Source organism: Podarcis pityusensis, assembly GCF_964106645.2.
Source record: "Podarcis pityusensis genome assembly, chromosome: 7".
Classification (NCBI taxonomy): Eukaryota; Metazoa; Chordata; class Lepidosauria; order Squamata; family Lacertidae; genus Podarcis; species Podarcis pityusensis.
Genome location: NC_138031.1, coordinates 76195310 through 76218875, shown reverse-complemented (window position 1 = coordinate 76218875; position 23566 = coordinate 76195310). Strand labels below are relative to the sequence as shown.

At 42.8% G+C, this 23566-nt stretch overlaps 1 long non-coding RNA gene across 1 annotated transcript; it reads right to left on the bottom strand.

Moving 5' to 3' along the window:
- Positions 1 to 1468: 1468 nt before the first annotated feature.
- Positions 1469 to 23322, bottom strand: LOC308482126. Its single transcript, XR_013989062.1, has 2 exons — positions 23168 to 23322; positions 1469 to 1728 (listed from the first exon to the last, which is right to left on the bottom strand). It is a non-coding gene; the product is annotated as an uncharacterized lncRNA (long non-coding RNA).
- Positions 23323 to 23566: the final 244 nt, after the last annotated feature.

The window sequence follows — 23566 nt, the reverse complement described above, 5'->3', positions numbered from 1 at the left end:
GGTTCCCAGCTTGATACACAGTGAGAGTAGGTCATTAAAAAGGAGGATTTATTGCAAAACCAAACAGATCGCTCCGGACGGCATTATCACTCAAGATGACCCTTCTGAAGACTCCTTCCGGTGTCTGCAGAATAGATTGAACCGGCATCCCTTGCGTCTCTTGTTTTGCTTCCGATCTAGCAGCCCTCCCATTCACCGACTCTTTGGACTGATTGGATTAGCTCCAATCTCTTCCTGTTCTGACCCACTGTCTCTGTGCCAGTTTGCTCCTGTTTGTGCTTTCTGAAAGCTTTGGCTGTGTTCTCGGCCACTCTCCGCTACAGCCTTATCAGCTTGCAGTCCAAGGTCAGGAGGAGGCGAAGCCTGCAGCTGTCAGCTCTCCTATGCCTGAGTGAAATCCCAGCCTCTCTGTTCCTGGCTGCTTTTTGCAGTCAGCTGCAAACCTTCACTTGAAGCTGGTGTGTTCATGACACCGGCTCTTGGTATAGCTAGCATTTCTAAAACTAATTATGGACCTTGAGTAGGCATGGTTCCTTTGCATCTTTTCCTCCCTCTACATTGATTCAACCCTACATGCAATCATATAAAGAGTGCCTTCATTTGCAAAGTTTTTAATCAGAGTGCTTTGGGGGGCTTTGCATCCAACTTCGGAAGGAGGTGGGGCATGGGGAGAACAAGGGTTTGCATGCCAGCCAGCAAGGGTAGGCTCAAGAAAGGAGTTAAAAGCTTCCCCTGCTTCTTGCTAGCCTTCTTTGGATTTATCACATTGTCCACCCACACTTAGGTTCACAGAAGCAGGCGGTTACTTAGGAGGCAGCCAGCAGGAATGATTTACCTCTTCACATTGGCACAAGGAAAATTGAGCTCGTGAGCATGTGTGTTTTGTTTTGCTTACTCTGTCTTGATATGATTGTGTATATATTTGCATCAAAGTTCTGTCTCTGGGGATGGGGAAGATGAGAGCAAGTAACGCCCCACCCCAAATCTCTGGGACATGACATAGCACTGCTCCAGGAAAACAGCCACAGTAAGCATACCACCAGTTCAAGTGATAGCAAGGGAGTTTTTTGTTTTTCAGGAAAAGGGCAGGAGGGGAGGGAATAAAATTTTGGCCACCTTCTATATTCAAGGTGAGATGCATATTGTACGAATCCATGTGTGTCCCTACCACCGCCTTGTCATTAATTTTCTGGAGGCAATTTCGCACCAGACCAACCTTCGGTTTTTCAAAAACCTTTGGGCGAAATATTTCAGCCCAACACTCATTTCTTCCATGTGTTGAACACGAATAATGCAGGGAGTGGGAAGACACAAGGGGACTGAAGGAAGCAGCAGCTATGAAAATTGTGCATTCAATATACAAAATTCAGAAATTAAAAAGCATAGTCGGAAGGATTCCTACTGGGTTGGACCCAAATGGAAACAATGACAGCTAATTCAGAACTTCAACATCTAGGGAGAAATTCAGTTGAGGAGAATTTTAGAACATGCTTATTTCCGATACCATGCTCTTTAAAGGAACTATTTCACACATTGAGCTGCCAGGAGCAAAGTGAGAAATCCAGTGTCATATATGCATGGCTGAAGTATTCCACAGATGTAAAGTTGCTGCTTGGGTGACCTGGAAAAAGTTTTGAAGAAAAAGTCTACTTCTTTTTCCCTGGTTATATGCATTGCAGAAAGCACCACCCTAGACGAAGCCTTTCTTCCCACGTGCCTCATGATTTTCTGGGTTAATGTATTAAATTAAATAAAATACATTATGATTCAGCAATATTGAAACACCTTTCTGAATATAAATAAATGAATCATGGTTTTTTTTGTGCATACTCCCCCTACCATTATTTGGTACACATTATTTGGTCAGGAAGCAACATCACGAAATTCAGACAAGTGCAGTGCAAATTTCAAAGGATGGCAGTGTTTCATTTTGCATTTTGCTTTAGGTGGTGCGAATTAGGTGGATTCACAATAAAATCCTAACCAAACAGAATTTCTCCTCCATTTCTGTGTTCACCTTTTGCAGGGGACGGACGGACCGGGACCGCACTCTTTCAATGCCATCCACAATTTCCCAACTCTGTATTGCCCCTTTATATTAATTCCCTCTCCTCCAAAACAAATTAAAGTATCCAAAAACAGCATAGCCTTTCTTCACAGCTTGTTGAGCATAGTTGTTATCTGGCAGCAACCAGAGGAAGGCTTGTGCATTTAATATCCAAGGCCATTTGAATGATCGACATGTATTTAACGGCATTGTTTTATTGCAAGACTAGAAGTAATCATTTGACGTGGTAGATTTTGCTATCAGCTTTGGCAACATATTACATTTACATTAATCTCTGGGCATTCTAGGAGCAACAAAACCTGTTCCTTTGCCATTAAATGCCAGCACAAGCTGCCTTTTCTCTCTCCCTTTTTGGAACTGACAACATGGCTGCCAGCTGTTTCCTAGTATAACTCATATCAGAAATGATGGGCTTGGTTTGCCTTGTACTCAAAAACCATGCCCATGGCTGCTGGCACACTGATTGAGATCTGTACTTCTCTTTTTAGGGGCGTGTGCCCATTTTGCCTCGGCCGTCTTGCGTTCCTTGGAATCTCACCAAACGAAAAGGAGGACCTGTTTGGAACCCTTGCCTTGCCTCAATTGTATTTGTGGTTTATTAAGTTCTTGTCCGGGATACAAATAAATCTTGGTATCACCCATCTGCTGTTGCTTTTTAAAAGAAAAATCTCAACGACGCAATTAATTGTCTTGTAGTTTGAGTTTCCTTGCCAATTTCATCGGCCGTTTCAACTCCAGCCAACTTTTTAGGAAAAGCTGCTGCTGATAACAGAAGATACTAAAAACAATTTAAAGTGAACGAGATTGCTTTTGGTCTATCAGTGGATAATGCTTGGATGTGTTCTTGCTTGGTCATTCCAAGCAAATTTATTGTACTTGCAATCACCACTCCAGATGGCAAGCTGGAAAAATCAGCTCCTAGCTTTGCACTGGTTATTATAGCAATTCCTATAACACTTCTTTATTTTTTATATGTGTGATCATTGCCTGTAGCAACTTAACTCTTTGTCCGTATTCTTGCATAGAACTAGTTTTTAAACAGTATTATTTCCAAGCACCACTCACTACTTGAATGTGCCTCCTGTATATCTATTCTTCAATAGGCTAGTAAAGGTAAAGGGACCTCTGACCATTAGGTCCAGTCGTGGCCGATTCTGGGGCTGTGGCGCTCATCTCACTTTATTGGCCGAGGGAGCCGGCGTACAGCTTCCGGGTCATGTGGCCAGCATGACTAAGCCACTTCTGGCGAACCAGAGCAGCGTATGGAAATGCCGTTTACCTTCCCACCAGAGCAGTACCTATTTATCTACTTGCACTTTGATGTGCTTTCGAACTGCTAGGTTGGCAAGAGCAGGGACTGAGCAATGGGAGCTCACCCTGTCGCGGGGATTCGAACTGCCGACCTTCTGATCGGCAAGTCCTAGGCTCTGTGGTTTAACCCACAGCGCCACCCGCGTCCACCCGCGTCCTATTGAGTAGTCAATGGGCTACTCAGCACTGATTAATTAAGCATGGCATGTGACTAAGTCAAACTTAAGTGTAGTAGTAGTAGTAGTAATAATAATAATAATAATAATAATAAGCACTCACACTTTACATTGTGGATGCCCTTTGCGGGATCATGCATGGTGCTACAGTTCCCAGGGCTGGCTTGCCTCTCAGTGTTAATTTTTGGAGGTTCACGCCCAGCCTCAGTAATCAAGTTTCTTGCTGGGAGGTGGGGCCAGCACCATTAATAAATAGGAAAAGAAAAGGTAGACTTGTCCATGAAGTTGTCTAATCTTTTTCTGAAATCCATATGGAATAGTTGTCTTGGGGCAATAAAATGGTTTCCTTCATCTGACTCTGCCTATGCTTCATTCTGCTTTGATTTATACCCTGTTAGGGTGCCTGAAACCATAGCAAAGTGAGCTTGTCACATGGCAGCAATATTAAAGAGGTTCCTTGATTTTAAATGATGTTTTGAATCTCATTTGACTGGTGTTTTGAATTTGAATGTATGTTGTCGGTTAGTTTGTTTTCAGTTTTCACATTTTATTTGGTTAGCTGTCTTATACAAAGATTGACAGCTCCTTTATAGTACTTCGGTGAAATACATAGGAAATATTTTGGATCTCAAAACAGGAAAGAAATGACAAAAGTTTAAATGGGGGTGGGGAAATCCATAACGAAACAAATATTTCCTGACCAGGTACATTCTTGTGAATCCACTTCTGAATTTGTCTTGAAAGTGACACAGCAGGTTATGCTTTTCAAGCAGGATTTTTTTTATATGAAGTCTGAAAAATGGAGCAGATGTTGGTTGACTGAGCAAAAAAACGAATTCCACCTTGAAGAGGAAAAATTAAACAAAATATTAAGTCGTTTTGATACCGCCCTCTTATTAGGAGGCTTTCTTCTGTTTACTACTGCTGTTGAAATAATAACATATAATTAATATGATTTAATCCATTGATATTGTTACAAAGGTAGCATGCCAGCCCCCAATCTCTGCCGAGTGGTGCACAAGATTCCAGGGGGTACCAGGTTCTCACCTGGGGTTGTGTTTCCTTTGAGAATCAAGACGCGGTGGAATTTGACTTCAATATATATGGTGGGTTAAACCACAGAGCCTAGGACTTGCCAATCAGAAGGTCGGCGGTTCAAATCCCCACAACGGGGTGAGCTCCCATTGCTCAGTCCCTGCTCCTGCCGACCTAGCAGTTCGAAAGCACGTCAAAGTGCAAGTAGATAAATAGGTACCGCTCCAGCGGGAAGGTAGTGTTTCCGTGTGCTGTTCTGGTTCGCCAGAAGCGGCTTAGTCATACTGGCCACATGCTGTATGCCGGCTCCCTCAGCAAATAAAGCAAGATGAGCGCCACAACCCCAGAGTCGGCCACAACTGGACCTAACTGTCAGGGGTCCCTTTACCTTTACCTTAAATACAGTGGTACCATAGTTTAAGTACTTAATTTGTTCCGGAGGTCCATACTTAATCTGAAACTGTTCTTAACCTGAAGCACCACTTTAGCTAATGGGGCCTCCTGCTGCTGCCACGCCGCCGGAACACGATTTCTGTTCTCATCCTGAAGCAAAGTTCTTAACCTGAAGCACTATTTCTGGGTTAGCGGAGTCTGTAACCTGAAGCGTATGTAACCTGAAGCGTATGTAACTCGAGGTTCCACTGTATGGTTTATTCACATGTATGCAACCTGAGTGTAGGTGGAGGAAGTTACAGCTGTTACGGCATTGTCCTCTCAAGAGTGTTTGTCCCTGCTTCTCCCATGGCTTCAGCCAGCTTGAGTCTAGAGGAGCCAACCATGTTCTCCAGTCTCTTGGTTGCTGCCTCTTCAGCCAGCAGCTAAGATGGTTCAGGGCTTCCTCCTCCTCCTCCTCCTCCTTCTTCACACACTCTGCAAAACACAGCCCTACCTTTCAGCCCCAGCTATTCCCAGCTTCTTGCAAAAAGCACAAAATCCTCCTTTGGCATTGCATCCAGTTACCCTGGTAACCTTCCAAATCTCCTCAGAGCAGGGTCTTTTGCATTATCAATGGCACTTAATGGCCCAGTATTGTTGATTAATAACCTTGCACTTGGCTAGTCCAGCCAGGCCATTTTGCATGTGCTAACCCATAAATTCATCTGCACCTTGTATATTCCCTTCATATCACACATATTATCTAAATACTACCATTTATTAATTTCTGCTATGCACCAACAGACCCCAAATCTGTAACAGTATCAACCATATATAGCAAAACATAGACCTCTCTGATACTTGTTATTTGCCCCAGGAATTCTTATTATTCACCTTGACAAATGCAGAAATTGAACCCATGGTTTCTGGTTTCTTTGGATTGTTAATGGCGAATATTAATTTCATCGACACAGGGATCTGTTAGGTTCACTGTTTATCTGAAGCCAACCAGAAAATCCCCCCCCCCCCATTATTCTATTGCTGGTTTTACAACCTGTATGATTTGTAGATCCCTTGTATCAGTGACAGTGAGCCAGATGGAAAGGCCTTAACATGTTTCTGACAAATAACTAACATAATGTCCCCTGATGATGATGTTTTGTGCCATCTCTTCAGCAAACACTGCTCAGTTTTCCCTTGAAAATGTCAGCAGCTGGAATTTGAGCTGGTGACTAATAAGTCTGAGTTAATTGCTGCTGTTAATTTTAATTGGGATTCAAAATGATCCAGTTTGGCATATATTTAAACTACTAATTAAAGTTCACTCTCTGTATTCATATTATATGAAGCAATTACATGATAGCATATCTCTGAGTTCAGGTGCCCAGGAACAGAGAATGCGGGAAGGAAGGCTGTTCATTGCAGTAATCAGTATGGTGCATTTAACTTCATTGACATTTTACAGAATGCAACTGACACTTCAGTCCTAAGCTTCTGTGCTGGCGCATTGTTGTAATATGGCTTTATCATCATGTTCTGTAACTTTGAGCTGATGCAGCTCCTCATGTTCCCCATCCGATTACCTCCTCTGTTGACATAGCATGCCTTAGGATTAGGCTCTAAGGAGTCAATAGTGAAAGAAGCATTTCAATCGCAAGTGAAGGATTTGATGAGGTGTGCAGTCTTTGTCTGGTTCCTTTCTTCTTAGTTGTGGCTGTCTAATATTTTACACTATAAAGTTGGTAATGCACAATGCTTCAGAGGTCTCACTTCAGAGACCATGCAGCAACATGAAAAAGAAAATGCATATTAGGAGAAACGCACAGAAAAATTGTGCACAAAATTTCAAGTGGACTTTTTCTTTTTTTATAAAATAAAAGCTCAAAGACTAATGAAGAAATGGCACAAGCTGCACTTAAAACTGGGCAAGTTGGAAACCCAAATTAACAGATTCAGTTCCTCCCAATTTAACTGCAGTGGGGGAAAGGTAATTTCAGGGGTAATGAAGCCTTAACCTTTACCCAGACCCTGCTTATGACCCCTCCAAATGACCCTTTTCTTGTTCCAATTAGGCTTGGAAAAAGCCTTCTGTTGGTTGCAATAGTGGCCTTTCTTTCAAGTCTAATTACAGCAGGGTATTACTTGGGATGGACTAGCTCTTGCTGATATGCCTGTTGTCTTTATCCATGGAGTTTTCTTGGAAGCGATACTGGAGTGGCTTGCCGGTTCCTGTTCCAGGTGGATCACGTTTGGTCAAAACTCTCCACTATGACCTGTCCATCTTGGGTGGCCCTGCATGGCATAGCTCCTAGCTTCTCTGAGTTATTCAAGCCCGTTCGCCACAGCAAGGCAGTGATCCATGAAGGAGATCGTGAAACTGAGGCTCCAATACTTTGGCCACCTCATGAGAAGAGAAGACTCCCTGGAAAAGACCCTGATGTTGGGAAAGATTGAGGGCACAAGGAGAAGGGGACAACGGAGGACGAGATGGTTGGACAGTGTTCTCGAAGCTACCAGCATCAGTTTGACTAAACTGCGGGAGGCAGTGGAAGACAGGAGTGCCTGGCGTGCACTGGTCCATGGGGTCACGGAGAGTTGGACATGACTAAATGACAAAACAACAACAACAAGCTCTTGCTGATAGGTATCCTGCAATGCAGGGCAGCATGTCCTTGTGGGAAGTGACCTTTGGTGGCTTTTGTTATATGCAGATCCTCTGTGCAACACCTTACCCATTGCATTTTGTTAGTAGACAGATGTTCACGAAAGAGCAAAGCCAAATTTTGATCTCAAGTTGTTAGTAGAAAGGGAAAACTTGAGGCAAAGAAAAGTAGAAACACAGTGATTCTACCCACCACCTGAGGTCCAATGGGGCAGTTAATTGCTATAGTTTGCTCAAGATTTGGGGGGGAAATGTGAATTCTACCTTGCTCGTGTGTTTTAGAGTATAGCCATTTGGGCTGTAACCAAATGATGTACTTGCATGATCTGTGCCACAAACTAGATTAATAGTGAGCACCCATATCAGAGTGCTCTGTAGATTGATAGCTATAGTCTTATATATATATCCTAACCTCTTATGATCTGCCACTCCCGTCTAATGTTCCTAACCCTTCTTTTAGACTTTCCTAGCTTCCTTTAGGTTCCTTATAGACTTTTAACTCTTTTTAGTTTTTCAAATCATTTTTCAGATTGTGCCTCTCCCCCCTTATACTGGTCTTTGACTGTAATAAAACTGTAATAAAGATTTGATTTGATTTGATGTACTTGCATGTACATGAATTTGCATGTATATGGAACAGCCCTTCTTCTCTAAATAAGATGGAAAATTGTCCAATGCTTGCACTCGATTGGTGTACTGTGCCACAAAAATACTTTCCCTTTCTTGTATGAGTTTTCCCTCGTTTGCACATCCTCTCGATTTTTTTGGGTAGGGAGCTTCAGTGTGATTACTTTACGACAAAGATCCATCCAAACGTTTGTTGATATTATTCCAAAGTCGTCTGACCAAAGTGCCAGTTAGGTGGCGATAGTGCAACCTGCCAAAGATGCTGTCTTTTCTGTGGTTGGCTGAAAAGCCATTTGTGTAAAGCTTTATGATGAGAATTCTTTACAAAAAGCCCTCTCCTAATTGCTACAGGGAAGAGGCAACTGCCTTCTGCGGTAGCTCCTCCCTCTTGTGTTCTCTAAGCCTATCAACTTTGAGGTAAACAAATGAAAGACGACTTTCCGGACAGATGGCTATGTTGTCTCCGCATTCTAATTCACATGCAAACTTTGTAAACAACTCTGTTTTGGCCATATGTACAGCTTTTCATATTCCCAAAACAAAAATATGCCGAGGGTTTCTCACAGTGCAGTATTATTAAATGCGCCCATATCAGGTGTTTATGGGAAGACTTTGTTTCCCTAACTTTAGCATCATAGTTGAATGCAAAGCTGCAATGCAATCACAGACAAGGAAGCGGCATTTTGCAATAATAATAATAATAATAATAATAATAATAATAATAATGTATTATTTATACCTCGCCCATGAGTTTCCCCAGCCAATCTGGGCAGCTTCCAATCGAGTGTTAAAAATAATACAGAATTAAATATTAAAAACTTCCCTAAACAGGGATGCCTTCAGATATCTTTTAAAGATAAGATAGCTGCTTATTTCCTTCACATCTGATGGGAGGGTGTTCCACAGGGCAGGCGCCACTACCGAGAAGGCCCTCTGTCCTCTGTCACTTCACAAAATGAGGGAAGATTCTCCTGATGGTAATTTATAAGGTGTCCATGAAATGAAATATGCAAATTACTTAGCAAAAAGGAAGTGATGTCTTAGGTGCCTATCCAATGTTAGCCATAGCATAGAATTCCAGCAGGTCTACGCTGAATATGACTAATATTGAATATCAATCTAAGATGTGATGTGCTAAGTATCTGCTGGCTTTTTTTACCTAAATATCAAAATTGAGTGCACCTTTCTAAAGAGTTGTGCTGAACAGAACACACAAATATGCACACCTCATGACATTTCCCTTTCATGAAAATTTACAGAATGGAGAAAAAATGCACTGAACATGACAAATTGTACAAAATCTGACTACCTCTGTACAGTTAGCCAGATAAATCAACCTGTCCCTAGACTCTGGGTAAATAATTAGGTTTTCTTTTGGTAGGGGGCTTCAACATGGTCAATGGTCAGGCATGATGGAAGCTGTAGTTGAGAACATCTGGATAATGCCAAGTTAGGTACCACTTAGCTACTTAATCTCCATGCATAATCCTGCAACTATAACTCATGCTACTACTACTAATAGTCAGATACCTGTTGGGTTGTATCTGATATGTCATATTCAAAGAAGGCTCATTGAAATAAGTAGACATAAGCAAGACTGTCTGTCTATTGAAATAAATGGATCTACTCTTGAGAACAAAATAGTTGGATAGAATCCACTCTGACAGTGAAAACACCTTATACAAATTAATGTCCATATTGAATTTCTGACTCCTGTATTATAAAATATATGGTGTCCAACATTTCTCAAAATATCATTGTCAAGATAAGATAGGACAAGACAAGAAAACCACACTTCCTTGTTCTTCCCAAAATTATTTTCAATTTCACTAATGCATTCATGTTATATTCCTAATCTTTCAGTCTGACATCATTTAAGGAACCGTGACTTTTCTTGAATTAAAAAAAAAATCAAACATGTTTCTGTCCTTCTGTTATGTCTTGATAGCAAGTGATAAGATGTTCAGTACTGCAGTTTGGTGTTGACAATGTGATAGATATAACATATTTCATATGCATTTTTCAGCAGTATCTGAAAATGGAAAATTTCATGGACATCAACAAAGCCTGTGAACATATCCCTAATTACTGTGGCTTGCTTGATTTATTTTAATTTTTAAGAAAAGAATACTTTATCACTATTTTGTTCATGTAGCTTGGGTCTTGAACCAATTTGGGCTTTAATATCACTCCTGCCGTAGGTGGCATAATAGCAGTAAGTATCATCAGTGTGGCTGTGAAATTAGAATTGGAGGTGAGTGCTGAATGAACTCCACAGTTGCAACCTCTGTACTAACACTGGTGGGTTCAAGCAATCACCAGAGCTCTATTTCAGCCACAACTGGAGTGGCAAGTAATAAGCAGTAGTGATCTGAATGGTTGATCAGAGAGCTGTGGAGCCACCCTCCTTTCCTGACACAAACAACATGGCTCTGGCGCCAGCTTGGCTGCAGGAGTTGCCAGAAGGAGGCCTACAAGGAGTCATCCAACCGTTTTAGGGACTCCACTCCAGATTTGTTTAGCACTTACTCCTTAGCCTTTGTCTCTCCCAGGATATCCCACAAAGCAGTGGAGGTTTAGGATCAGAGTTTTCCTTCTCCTAGATGGGCTAACTTCCCAGATGGAGGAGCCCCACCTGTCCCTCACTTCCCTCTACAGCAGCTTTTCTCAACCTGTGGGTCCCCAGATGTTGTTGAACTACAACTCCCATCACCCCTAGCTAGCAAGGCCAGAGCTCAGGGATGATGGGAGTTATAGTCCAACAACAACTGGGGACCCACAGGTTGAGAACCGCTGCTCTACATCAGGTGCAGAAACCAGCTTCTTGACCGTTGGGCCCATTATTGGTCTCATCCGCTCAATCCACCAGAGTCTGTATTCACACACTGGCTTGAGACTCACTGGCTACCCTCACCTGGTTTAGCTGGCCAGTCAAAGCCATTCCCTGGGTGTGGCTGCTACCACATGCTGAAAGCTTCTAGCAGCCACAGGTGAGAATTGAGTGCAGGGTAAGGACCAATGGTGGAAAAACTTTTCCAGAAGGAGCATAAGGTATCCCTCCAACATAACGTCAGTGTGGGCTGAAAACAGTTCCCTGCTGACTTTGCCCTTAATCACATTCCTGGGCTTGCTACAGTGACATGCGTCAAATGGCCTTTAGTGCAAGTCATTTAAAAATGTTCACGGCAACACAATGCTCATTTTCACAGTCAGCAGTATTTATGGTACTTGGGGATGAGCAAATCTGGCAATTGTGGCTTCTCTCCCATTTCTCAGTGTCTATAGCATGAAGTTTTAAACAGAGAGAGGAAGGGAGTTGGAATACGGAAGGCAAACTCTTAGCAGTGTAACAGATGAAGAGGAATGAAACTGGAGTGCTTTTGAATGGTGCTCTGGGAAGGGAAGGGGGGGGGGTGAATTACATAGTTACTCAATTAACCTCTGAAGGGGGCTGATTCCTGAACTGTCTCCTATTGCCCTGAAATTCCAAGAGTTGTTTCCAGACCAGAAATTGACGTTGTGCTAATTGCTGGTTTCTCTTGCAAGTTTAAAGGACAATGGAACACTTTCCTCCTGATTTCAGGTTTCAGACCTGCTTCTTGTTAAAGCATATTATCAAATCAAATTTGAGGAAATCTAGTCATTATGGGCTACGTTTTTGTCCCTTTACAGTGCTAAAGTGGCTTCGCTCTAATAGCTTCTTCCAAGGAAACCCCAAGAAGTGTAGCTGTTTGAAGGTATCAATACTTTCCCCTCCCTCCTCGCTTCTTAAATGTGGAAAGACTTGCTACTTGCAATTGTGTCAAAAGTGAAATTTGATGTTGGGTTGTTCTTCACATAAATAGGAGGTCTGAGGAAAGCCAGTTGGAATTATGAGAGGATTTCCTGGGGAATGGCCAGATTGTGTGTTGGTCACATATCAGCCTAGAACAAAATTTTATGACAATGTGGAGCTTCACTTTCAAGCAAAACGCCTGAGAAATTTTGAGGGAAGCTAAAAGAGTTTCAGTGAGATTAGTAAAATTTCCCAAGGCAGGTCTACCCATCCCCATTCCAATATTTTACTGGGATTCCTATGCTGTCTATGTATTAAAGCCACAATTAGCTTTCTTCTTCATACATAAATGCTCATTTGGCACCTGCCATTTAAACTTCTATGCTGAATGAATTGAAACGTTTATTATTTGTCTTCAAGGTTTTCAGGAATATCGTCTCCCGCTCAATGTCATTCTGCCCTTGCTATCGGACTGCCTATCTATGAAGGGGAAGCAGTTTCACAAAAATCTACATTACCCCCTTCCCCACTATTTTTAATTTGGTTGACTGCATGCCATTCTTTACAAATGGTATCAGAACAACTGGTTACTGAATAAAATATGTGAGGGTTTATTTCATGAGTTCATGATGTGATTCTCATAGTAATTTCCCCCCGTGCCTGTATTACTTGCAATCTATCTTACCAAGCTCCTCACAAATACAGTAACTTCCAAACTAATGTATACGCTCCATTTATAAAGGGAATAAATCATGACCAAATGCAATTTCTCTGTTGGAAACGCTTTTTATTTGTGGTGAAAAGAGGATGCAGATGAACTATAAAGTAATCTAAATATTCCTGCTTTGTAATCAGATGCATAAAGAAGATTAGTAATAGAGAAGTTTCATGCTTTGAAACTAAATTGACTTGGATTCCCCACCCCCACCTCAATGTATCTTAGAGATATTCATATTAGGAGCCTTCCAGCAGAATCCTAGATGCTATGGAGTAGATACAAGTGCCATGGAATTAAATGGGGCTCATTCAGTGAGTTGTCCTACGCTGTCTTCCATGGAAATATGCTAAGTCCCATTGAGTAAAGCATTATTTGTCAGCAAGCATGCATGGGACTAAGACTCGGTGTAGTTTGACATTTGGAAAGGGCTACAAAATATGGTTAAATAATGCCCTGAAAGGGTATGAATGCATAAAAACGGTGCTTTGCTGCTTGAGGTGTCCTGATATTATCATTCCACCCACCTCTCTTTTTTTCTAGCTCTCAGAAGAGCGAAAAGCTTCTATGTGTTTGCATAGGTTTGGAAACTGATCTTGAGTTGTTTAAAAATATGTAATATTGTGTTAATATATTTTTGTCTTGATTTGACTCACACACAGAGAGAGAGAGGAGGAGATTGACACTCCCATGGGTGCAAGTAAATAAAGCTTTCATTCTGGTCCTCCTGGCTGCTACTGGTAGCCCTTCCACCCCCACACTCAAAGCTTGATTCAAATTTATGAAGCAGCGGAAACCCAGTGTTCCATCAAACTTGGCTTGCTCTGTGTGGGATGGATGGTTGCCGTTTTTATTAACATGAACTTCATGACACAAATTATGTCCAGCAGAAGTAGAAATGTCCCATTTCCATATTGTTCCAGTAGGTCTCCAGCTTTTGGAGAGATGTCTAGTGCATTGTTTTGAGGGCAAATAGCTATCAACCTGATCCTTCCAGAAAAGAAGAAGACAGTTCAGAATTACAACAGGGGTTTGAGAGAGATCACAGCTCAGAGGCGGATGAGGGGAAAAGCTGGGAAATAATGAGAGAGGAGGAAGAAGAAATGCCAGAGGGGTGACAGCTGACAGACACCGTGTCTTTAGAAAGCATTCCAGATCCCCACTCCCAGAACCTGGCAGGCATTGAAAGTAGGAGTGCAAAGAGCTCAAAGGCAGAGGATACTTCTCAGCGCCTGTAGTGATGACACATGAAGGGAGAGAGGGAGGGAGTGGAAACTCACTCAGAGCAACATCATTATTCCAAGAAGCAGCACTTCTAAGCCACTCTCTGTGAATATTGAATAAAAAGCAAGTGGTAAGAACTTTTCTGTGTCTTATCCGTTCCTGGCAACCTGCCATGTGGGTTGGATCCTCTGATGTCTGACAACAGCTGTGCTGTTCTTCACCAAGCTATTGTATTTTCACCTGTGTGGCATGTATAGAACCACCACCCTGGTTTCTATATGGAGATGGTGGTGGAGGTGGTTTTGGATATGTCTGTTTCACACAACTGCCCTCTGAGTGGTGCAAGCTGTCAGAGATATGAAAGATATTGGCAGATAGAGATGATGGTTCTGAGTCAAAGAGCTGGCCACAATCATCACCTGCAGACAAATTTCTGCCACAACAACAAGATTTGCAATAGCATGTGTGAAATTCTAGGCATTAAATTCCAGAGCACTGGGCATTAAATATATAATTTAAAGAAAGCAGTGAAAGGGCTATCCCTGTGTCCATTTCTCTTCCACATGCAATCTTTCACAACCACCCAGAAATTGACTGGCTGAAGAAATGTGAGGGTGCATAACTGGGGTGACGACAACCTCATAATTTCTCAGTTTGAGCACAACCAGCCATTAGCATGGAAAGGAAGACGCCCAAATTCACTAACTTATAAGAGGGATACAAGATCAAAGGTGCAGACAATCAGCCACAAGGTAAAGATAAAGGGACCCCTGACCATTAGGTCCAGTCGTGACCAACTCTGGGGTTGTGGCACTCATCTCGCTTTATTGGCCGAGGGAGCCGGTGTACAGGTTCCGGGTCATGTGGCCAGCATGACTAAGCCACTTCTGGCAAACCAGAGCAGCACACAGAAACGCCATTTACCTTCCCGCTGGAGCGGTACCTATTTATCTACTTGCACTTTGACGTGCTTTCGAACTGCTAGGTTGGCAGGAGCAGGGACCGAGCAACGGGAGCTCACCCCATCGTGGGATTCAAACTGCTGACCTGCTGACTGGCAAGTCCTAGGCTCTGTGGTTTAACCCACAGCACCACCCGTGTCCCAATCAGCCACAAATTCACTCTTAAAAATGCTGGATTCCCTGCAAGCAGAAACCGGGATGATGGTTGTATACATGCCACACAAATTAAAATATTGAGAATCCATTCAAGAGCTTTCACAAAAGTTGGATTTTTTGCAGTAGAAGAAAAAGGAGCCCCCCCCCCCATTCTTGTATACTAGCTGAATAATGGGAAACAAAACAAAACAAAACAAGCAACTGTACCACTATAGATGGTTCACGCATTAAGTCCCCTAACTTCTGCACTTCCCCAGTGCTCCACTGCAGTTGTTGGCTCAAAACATATTGCAAAAATATTACTTTCAGAGAAAAAACACATTCAGAAATGCACACTTAGGATTGCACACTTTGAGAGAAAATATGTATGCTTAGAAATGTATAATTAAAAATGGCATTTTGGAGCAGATTTTTTTAAAAAAATTGCAGATTGCTGCAGAAACTGATGGTGTGGATTTGGGGGTGATTGCATGTGAAAGAGAAATGGACAGGAAACAGAATTATTCATCCATCTTTACTTAGAGCATATGAAAGGGTCTTGGCACCCAGTATGTAAAACTCCCTACTCTCATTTGATCAGGCTGTCTGTTACTCCGCCAGTACCCTTTCACTGCTGTGGTTCCTTTCCTTGCAAGCCTTTCATTTAAACTGCTGCACAGGTTTTCTGAATAATCCTGGCCTTCTCCTTTAGTTTCATTTTTGCATGTGCCTTGTTGTTTAGTCGTTTAGTCGTGTCCAACTCTTCGTGACCCCATGGACCAGAGCATGCCAGGCACTTCTGTCTTCCACTCCCTCCCGCAGTTTGGTCAGACTCATGTTTGTAGCTTCGAGAACACTGTCCAACCATCTCGTCCTCTGTCGTCCCCTTCTCCTTGTGCCCTCCATCTTTCCCAGCATCAGTGTCTTTTCAAGAGAGTCTTCTCTTCTCATGAGGTGGCCAAAGTATTGGAGCCTCAGCTTCACGATCTGTCCTTCCAGTGAGCACTCAGGGCTGATTTCCTTAAGAATGGAGAGGTTTGATCTTCTTGCAGTCCATGGGACTCTCAAGAGTCTCCTCCAGCACCATAATTCAAAAGCATTAATTCTTCGGCAATCAGCCTTCTTTATGGTCCAGCTCTCACTTCCATACAACACTACTGGGAAAACCATGGCTTTAACTATACGGACCTTTGTTGGTAAGGTGATGTCTCTGCTTTTTAAGATGCTTTCTAGGTTTGCCATCGCCTTTCTCCCAAGGAGCAGGCGTCTTTTAATTTCGTGACTGCTGTCACCATCTGCAGTGATCATGGAGCCCAAGAAAGTAAAATCTCTCACTGCCTCCAGTTCTTCCCCTTCTATTTGCCAGGAGGTGATGGGACCAGTGGCCATGATCTTCGTTTTTTGGATTTTGAGCTTCAGACCATATTTTGCGCTCTCCTCTTTCACCCTCATTGAAAGGTTCTTTAATTCCTCCTCACTTTCTGCCATCATGTGCCTTACTGCTGCTTATTGTATTTTATTGAATATTGTTTCAGTGTCAGACTGAAGGAAGCCATATTTATGTATTCACATAGGGCTTTTCTCTCCATGGGGATGTGAACCTTGATGGACCAGGGTTCTGATTTCTATGGAGGGTACCCTACACTAGTACATTTATATTTGTGTGGTCCTCTGCCAGATTGATGGCAATCACATACCACCAGGTTTGTGTGCCTGGCATTCGCATTGGCATCTGTAGTGTATGGCTAGCCCATACATTCTTCTTTTGTACATTTGGTTTCCATGGGTACCAAACACCTGAACAAAGCTGTTATTCCTGTTTTATTGGTTGTTTAGGGTCCCTCCATTTTGGAGAGGAAACAAATACAGGTCCCTATACAAAAGAAACAAACAGATTAAGGCCTTAGCTGCACCTGGAGGCCTTATTGTGCAGGGTGGGAAGCATCGTATAGTGAGGAAGAGTCTATTTTTGGGTGTGCTGGCTTTTGAATGTGTGGTTTCATTGGGCTATTATGTGTTAGTTTTAAAAATCGTGTTTATGCTGGTTACCTGCTGAAACCCAGTGTGTGCAATCTCCATATTTGACAGCACCCTGGAAGGCATCTGCATGAGCATGAGCCTCCTGAATTTCAATTCCAGCCCTGTTAGTTCAGGAGGAGAGGCAGGAGAGAATTAATCAATGGCTGCTCCTTGGTCTATTTATCAAAACACGAAGGCCAGGATTAATACATTTTGGGCCGTGCACTGTGTTGCAAGGAGTTTCCAGCCACAGGAGTTCTACTTTCAGAGTTCCTAGAGAATTAGCTTTTTAACAAGCTTTGGCAATGTACATTTCCTATAGCTTGCTGGATTGGAAATGAATGCAGCCGTTCAGTACTGCCTTCAAAGGAAAAAGTTAAGGCTTGCGTTCTACCCAATTCATGTAAGTATATTTTCCTTGCAAAAGTTTGCTCCTAATTTCCACTTACATATATTCTCATGTGTCCTCATGGACCGGACAGATAAGTGACAGGTCATCTTGCGCAGGGTTCCAAATCATTGTGATGATCACGGCTCTTTTTTCAGCCGGAACTCGCCGGAACTCAGTTCTGGCACCTCTCAGGTGGGTGCCATTGCCATTATAAGAGAACAAGGTGGGTTATAGAAAACTAGCCCTGGTGAGGATTATAACTGTGTTCAACTGAAAGGGAGTAGCCTCTTCCTTCAGACCTTTGTGCTGAACATGCCAGGATTGGGAGAGGGGGAAGTGAGGGGCAGTGTCAGGGACTGGTCTGGGCAGGAGAGATGGAAGGGCCCCCTCAGTCTGCTTAGCTCTTCTTGGGAGAAGAGGGGGAGTGGGAAGTTTTGCCCTCCGTGTCTCCGGCAGTTTCAGAAGGAGAAGGAGGCAGGGCTATTTCACATCTGCATGAAAAAATGCCTAGCTATGAGATAGTGGAGGAGGGACGAAGCTGGAGAGCAGCCAGCAGAGACCTCCCTGGAGAGTCTGGAAGTGTTAGGATATAGTTCCGTTCCACCTTAAAAAGGGAACAGGCTGTTGTGTGTCACATGCCTGTTTACTTCCAGCTTCTCGCTGGGAACTTCCGTTTTGTATATAGCTTTTGTTCTGGCTGTTTTCCTGGACAAGGAGGCAAGCAGTCATGTTTTTCCTTTGTTCTGAACTACGTTGAATAAAGCAGTAAATATGCTCTCCTGTCTGCATCCTTTCATTGTGGAGACTCTGCTGAAAGGGTGTGCACGGGTCTTGGAATGTCTCTGAGGCTCGTGCCGCTAATTGACTGATGCTGTTCCACGGGAGACCGGTGATCGTCCGGAGACGACTGGAGGCCTGTCTGATGCCTCCATCTCCCTAGCAGTATCCCAACAGGAAGATCCTCCTTCATCAAGGGCTCGTAGGTCCCTACACATTCAAGAACAAAGGATGCAAAGGGGTATGGCTCCTGGGACTTCCCGTTGATTTTCAGGATGTTGTTGGGGACTGAAGTGGAAGTGCTCAGAGTAGCCAAAGTCTCCTATGCGTAGAGACATGGATCTTTTATCTTGCAACCAGATGACTGAATAAAAAGCCATAAAATATGAACTGTTTGTTCTTCTTGCCTCTGAGGCTAACAGAGGAGTAGAGGATACTCCTCACCTGACAGGCAGCATGAACAGGGCCTTGTGGTGAGGGAGGCACAAATGCCCCCGTCTCCTATACAGTTTGAGCCCTGACACACTCACCTGGATCCCTGGGAAGGGCTCCTGTCTGTCAAAAACTGTCTTCTTTTTTAACGAGTTAGAGAAGCATCAGAAGTTCTGCTGCAGAATCATGTCTTACCTGGCAAGGTTAACTTGCCCAGATCTCGAAATAAGTTTTCCCCCTTTACAGATGGAGCGGAGGGTGTGCGTTTAACCACAGCTGTTCTACTTCTTAATACCTGTCCCCAAAGGAATGTTTCTAACACATGCAAATAAATACACAGGCTATAAATTTCAACTCTCTTAAAGTGCTATGTGTCGTTAATAAGGGAATGTGCTTCCTCAGCTTATTTCAGGGACGGTCGTGTGCAGACGCAAAGTTTCCACGCGGAGGAAAGAAAAGCAAAACGATGCGAGAGAACCACAATGTCAATCTGGTTTGGGTAGGGAAAACAGTTACATGGGTTGGTTTCATCTAGCCATTGCTAAAACAAATCGACAACGTGTGAACTTTCTCTAGTGAAGTAGAAGACACAAGGATCCGGGGTAGTACAGGATTATCCTGTTGGAAATATTGTGATGGCAAAGGAAATCTCTAGGCACTGGGTTCCAAGCACCCAGTGAAGCAGGTAGGCTATGGTGGGTCAGCATTTTATTGACCGGGGGTTGCCCAACTTAAGTTGGGCAGTAGCACACACACACACCAACACACAGTATACAAAAGCTGACAGGACAGACAGTTGAATCTTACTTTAACACTGGCAGTAGAACAGAGTCCTTCACAACAAGAAAGAGCAGCATTTTAGGTGGTGGAGGAGAGACCTAGACATGCACACTCACCTTCAGCCACTCAGCATCTTTCTCTTGAGACAGCTGTCTCAATCTCCCTAATGGTAGGGCTGCCCTGATTATTCAAGGAGAAATTTAGAGGGGGAAACGTTTCGGGTTTCATCAAGATTTCTCTGTTCTGCATGTCCCCAATTCTAGCTGAATAGGTAGGTCAAGGTAAAGGACCCCTGGATGGTTAAGTCCAGTCAAAGGTGACTATGGGGTTGCGGTGCTTATCTCACTTTCAGGCTGAGGGAGCTGGCGTTTGTCCACAGACAGCTTTCTGGGTCACGTGGCCAGCATGACTAAACCGCTTCTTGTGCAACAGGACACCATGATGAGTGCCAGAGTGCACGGAAATGCCGTTTACCTTCTTGCCACAGTGGTACCTATTTATCTACTTGCACTGGCGTGCTTTTGACTGCTAGGTTGGCAGGAGCTGGGACAGATCAACTGGAGCTCACCCCATCGCGGGGATTCAAACCTCCAACCTTTTAATCGGCAAGCCCACGAGGCTCAGTGGTTTAGACCACAGCGCCACCCGCATCCACACACAAACACACAATATCCAAAAGCTGACTGGACAGACAGTTAAATCTTACTTTAACACTGGGAGAAGGAACAAAGTCCTTCACAAGAAGAAGGAGCAGCACTTTAGGTGGTGGAGGAGAGACTCAGACATGTGTGCTCACTTTCAGCCACTCAGGATCTTTCTCCTTAGACAGCTGCCAATGGTAGGAAGAGGAAGGTTATAAATTAAGACCATTTGAGCAAATTAAAGATAAGCTAAATTGGTTACATTACCACCAGATTAACGAATTGTATAAACTGGATAAGAAAAATGGTTTTGCCTTGGAAAAATCCAAGTTGGAGATGGAGTTGTTAGATACTGAAGGTAAAAACTTATCTAAAATGTACAAGCTTTTGCTGGAGTGGCATACAAAAGATGAACAAGTTAAATCGGTGATGATAGATTGGGCAAGAGATTTAGGGCATAATATAATGTTTGAGGATTGGGAAAGATTGTGGAAGAAAGGGGTGAAGTTCACCGCATGTACTTTGTTAAAGGAAAATATTATGAAGATGATGTATAGATGGTATTTGACTCCTGTAAAATTAGCAAAGGTGTATCATAACTGTGATAATACATGTTGGAAATGCAAAGAAAAGGAAGGAACATTCTTTCATATGTGGTGGACCTGCCCCAAGGTGAAAGACTTCTGGGAAAAGATTTATAATGAATTGAAAAAAATGTTGAAATATACATTTACAAAGAAACCAGAGGCCTTTCTTCTTGGAATAACAGGTTCGGAATTGCCCAAGAAAGATGTTAATCTATTTTTGTATGCCACAACTGTGGCTCGTATTCTGTTAGCTAAAAAGTGGAAAACTCAAGAATTACCAACAGTAGAAGAATGACAGATGAAGATGATGGATTTTATGGAGCTAGACGATCTAACCGGAAGAGTCCGCGACCAGAAGGAGGAGGAACACCATGAAGAATGGAAGAAATTTAATGACTATTTAGCTAAATTTGTTAAGCTAAAATAACTGGAAATAGCGTCCAGATACTCAATGGGCTTAGGACTGTACTTATGTTAACTGACAAAATAATATGTTTAATACAAGAAGGAGAAGATTTAAAGATGTTAATGTTTAATTTAAAGGGTATTAACATTGGGATTTGGAAAGCCGTTATAAGGATATGCAATGAAATTCAACTAAGGGGAAACGAGGAAGTTGTTTTACAAAGTAAATAACTGTTATTTTCAATAAGGTTAGGATTTATGTTTGTTATGTTTTGTTTGTTTTATGTTTTTGTTTGTCGTTGATATTGTAAAAACTAATAACTTTTTTGCAAAAATAAAATAAAATAGACAGCTGCCAGTGGTAGGGCTGCCCCCTGATTATTCGAGGAGAAATTTAAAGGGGGAAGTGTTTCGGGTTTCATCAAGATTTCTCTGTTCTGCACGCCCCCAATTATAGCTATTGAATAAGGGTAGTTGGAATGCATGGTTGTGCCCTATAGAATTAATAAACACTTTCACTTAGTTCTTCCATCCTTCCTGATGCAAAAGTTGCCTAATGTCTAGTGCTGGGGAGGAGTCATAACCTGAATGTGTGTTGGCACCAATGACATATATACCATATGAAGGGTGTGTGTGTGTGCTTTTAGCAGAACCTGTAAAAAAGAAAAACCAACACAAAAATACAAGCCCTTCTCACAGAGCTCAAGGAGAAAGTTGCAAATCAGAAGCACATCTGTGTCGATAATCTTGACACCAAAATTTTCAGAAAATTCCATCCCTAGAAAGAACACATACATCAGCTCCTCAAATAATTATACAGAGGTAGGGAAAGAGTGTTGTTTCAGTTGATTTATACAGGCAGTAGATGCTACATTTTTAAATTAGTCATGAGTACAGCCCAGTGGTTACTGATTTCTTAAACTCCTTCTGGAAAAGAGCATGGCTGTAAAGAGAAGGAGAAGGATATAAGCTCAAAACTGGCAATTTCTCCACTAAAGACAAAAGCAAGTAATTTCCTTTTTGCCTTTAGCACTTTCTGTCACCAAACTGAAGCATTTAGTCCACTTGAAATGTTTTCCTACTTGTTTATTAGGTAATTAAGCGGAGTTTCACTCCATAGCAATTCCCACTTCTTCATTAGCAGATTAATTGAATGCAAATTGCTCGCTCGATGTATCACTTTGAATGGAAAGAAGTTGAATAAGCTGGTGAGAGCATTAACATGTTTATCAACTAGCCCCCGTTTTCATTCATATGCCTCATTGAGGGTCAATGTGCGCAACCCACACTGCATGAAGGCAAGTGGGTCAGGTGGAACCTTCTGGAAGCTGCCCGCTTGGGGGAGCAGTTGCTTTGCTGAGGCTGCTTAGAAGAAGTGGTTGAATAAAATAGACCAAATTCAGAAAGGAAAAGGCTTGAAATTTTTTAGTGAGACATAAAACGATAGCCTGAACAAAACTGAAGCAGAGAGACTGCTGCAAATAGCTGTTTGCAAAAGAAGACCCTATGACTAAGAAGCCCGACAGCAAAGCATGTGAGACCAGACTAACAAAATGAAACCACTACCACAAAACATACTAAATATGCTCACCCTTTTATATCAGAAACTCAGGCTGAGGAACACTTCTTTGTTTCCACCTGGCAGCTAAACAACACTCACTCCACTGGTGAGACTTGTTTCATACCCATCACCATTTCTCTGATGAAAATAGGGACGTCCTATTCCATAATAATAATAATACAGTGGTACCCAGAAATATTACCTTGGGTTAAGAACTTTGCTTCAGGATAAGAACAGAAATCGTGCTCCGGCAGCGCGGCAGCAGCAGGAGGCCCCATTAGCTAAAGTGGTGCTTCAGGTTAAGAACAGTTTCAGGTTAAGAATGGACCTCCGGAACGAATTAAGTACTTAACCCGAGGTACCACTGTAATAATAATAATTTTACTGTTTATACCCCATCCATGTGACTGCTTTGCACCAGCCACTCTGGTCAGCTTCCAACATATATAAAAACATAATAAAACATTAAACATTAAAAACCTTCCCTATACAGTGGAATTTATACTCACGACCACAATCCATTCCGGAGGCCCGTCCTTATGGCAAAATGGGTCGCTGGGAGAGGTGCCATTGTGTGCAGGCGCAGGCGGCAATTGCCTGCTCCTGCGCATGCGTGAACAGCGATCACCGCTTCTGCGCAGGCGCGAATGGCGGCAAACCTGCCGGTTACTTCTGGGTTTGCCATGGTCGCCATTTGGAACGTCCGCGAGTGGAGGCGGTTGTAAGTAGAGGTTCTACTGTACAGAGCTGCCTTCAGGTGGCTCGGCGGTTAGATAACTCCATACCCTCCAACTGATGAAACTAGGGATATCCTAAGGAAAAGCGGGGCATTCCAGGATCAAATCAAAAACTGGGATGGCTTCCATGAATCCTGGATTGTCCCTGGAAAATAGGGACACATGGGGGTC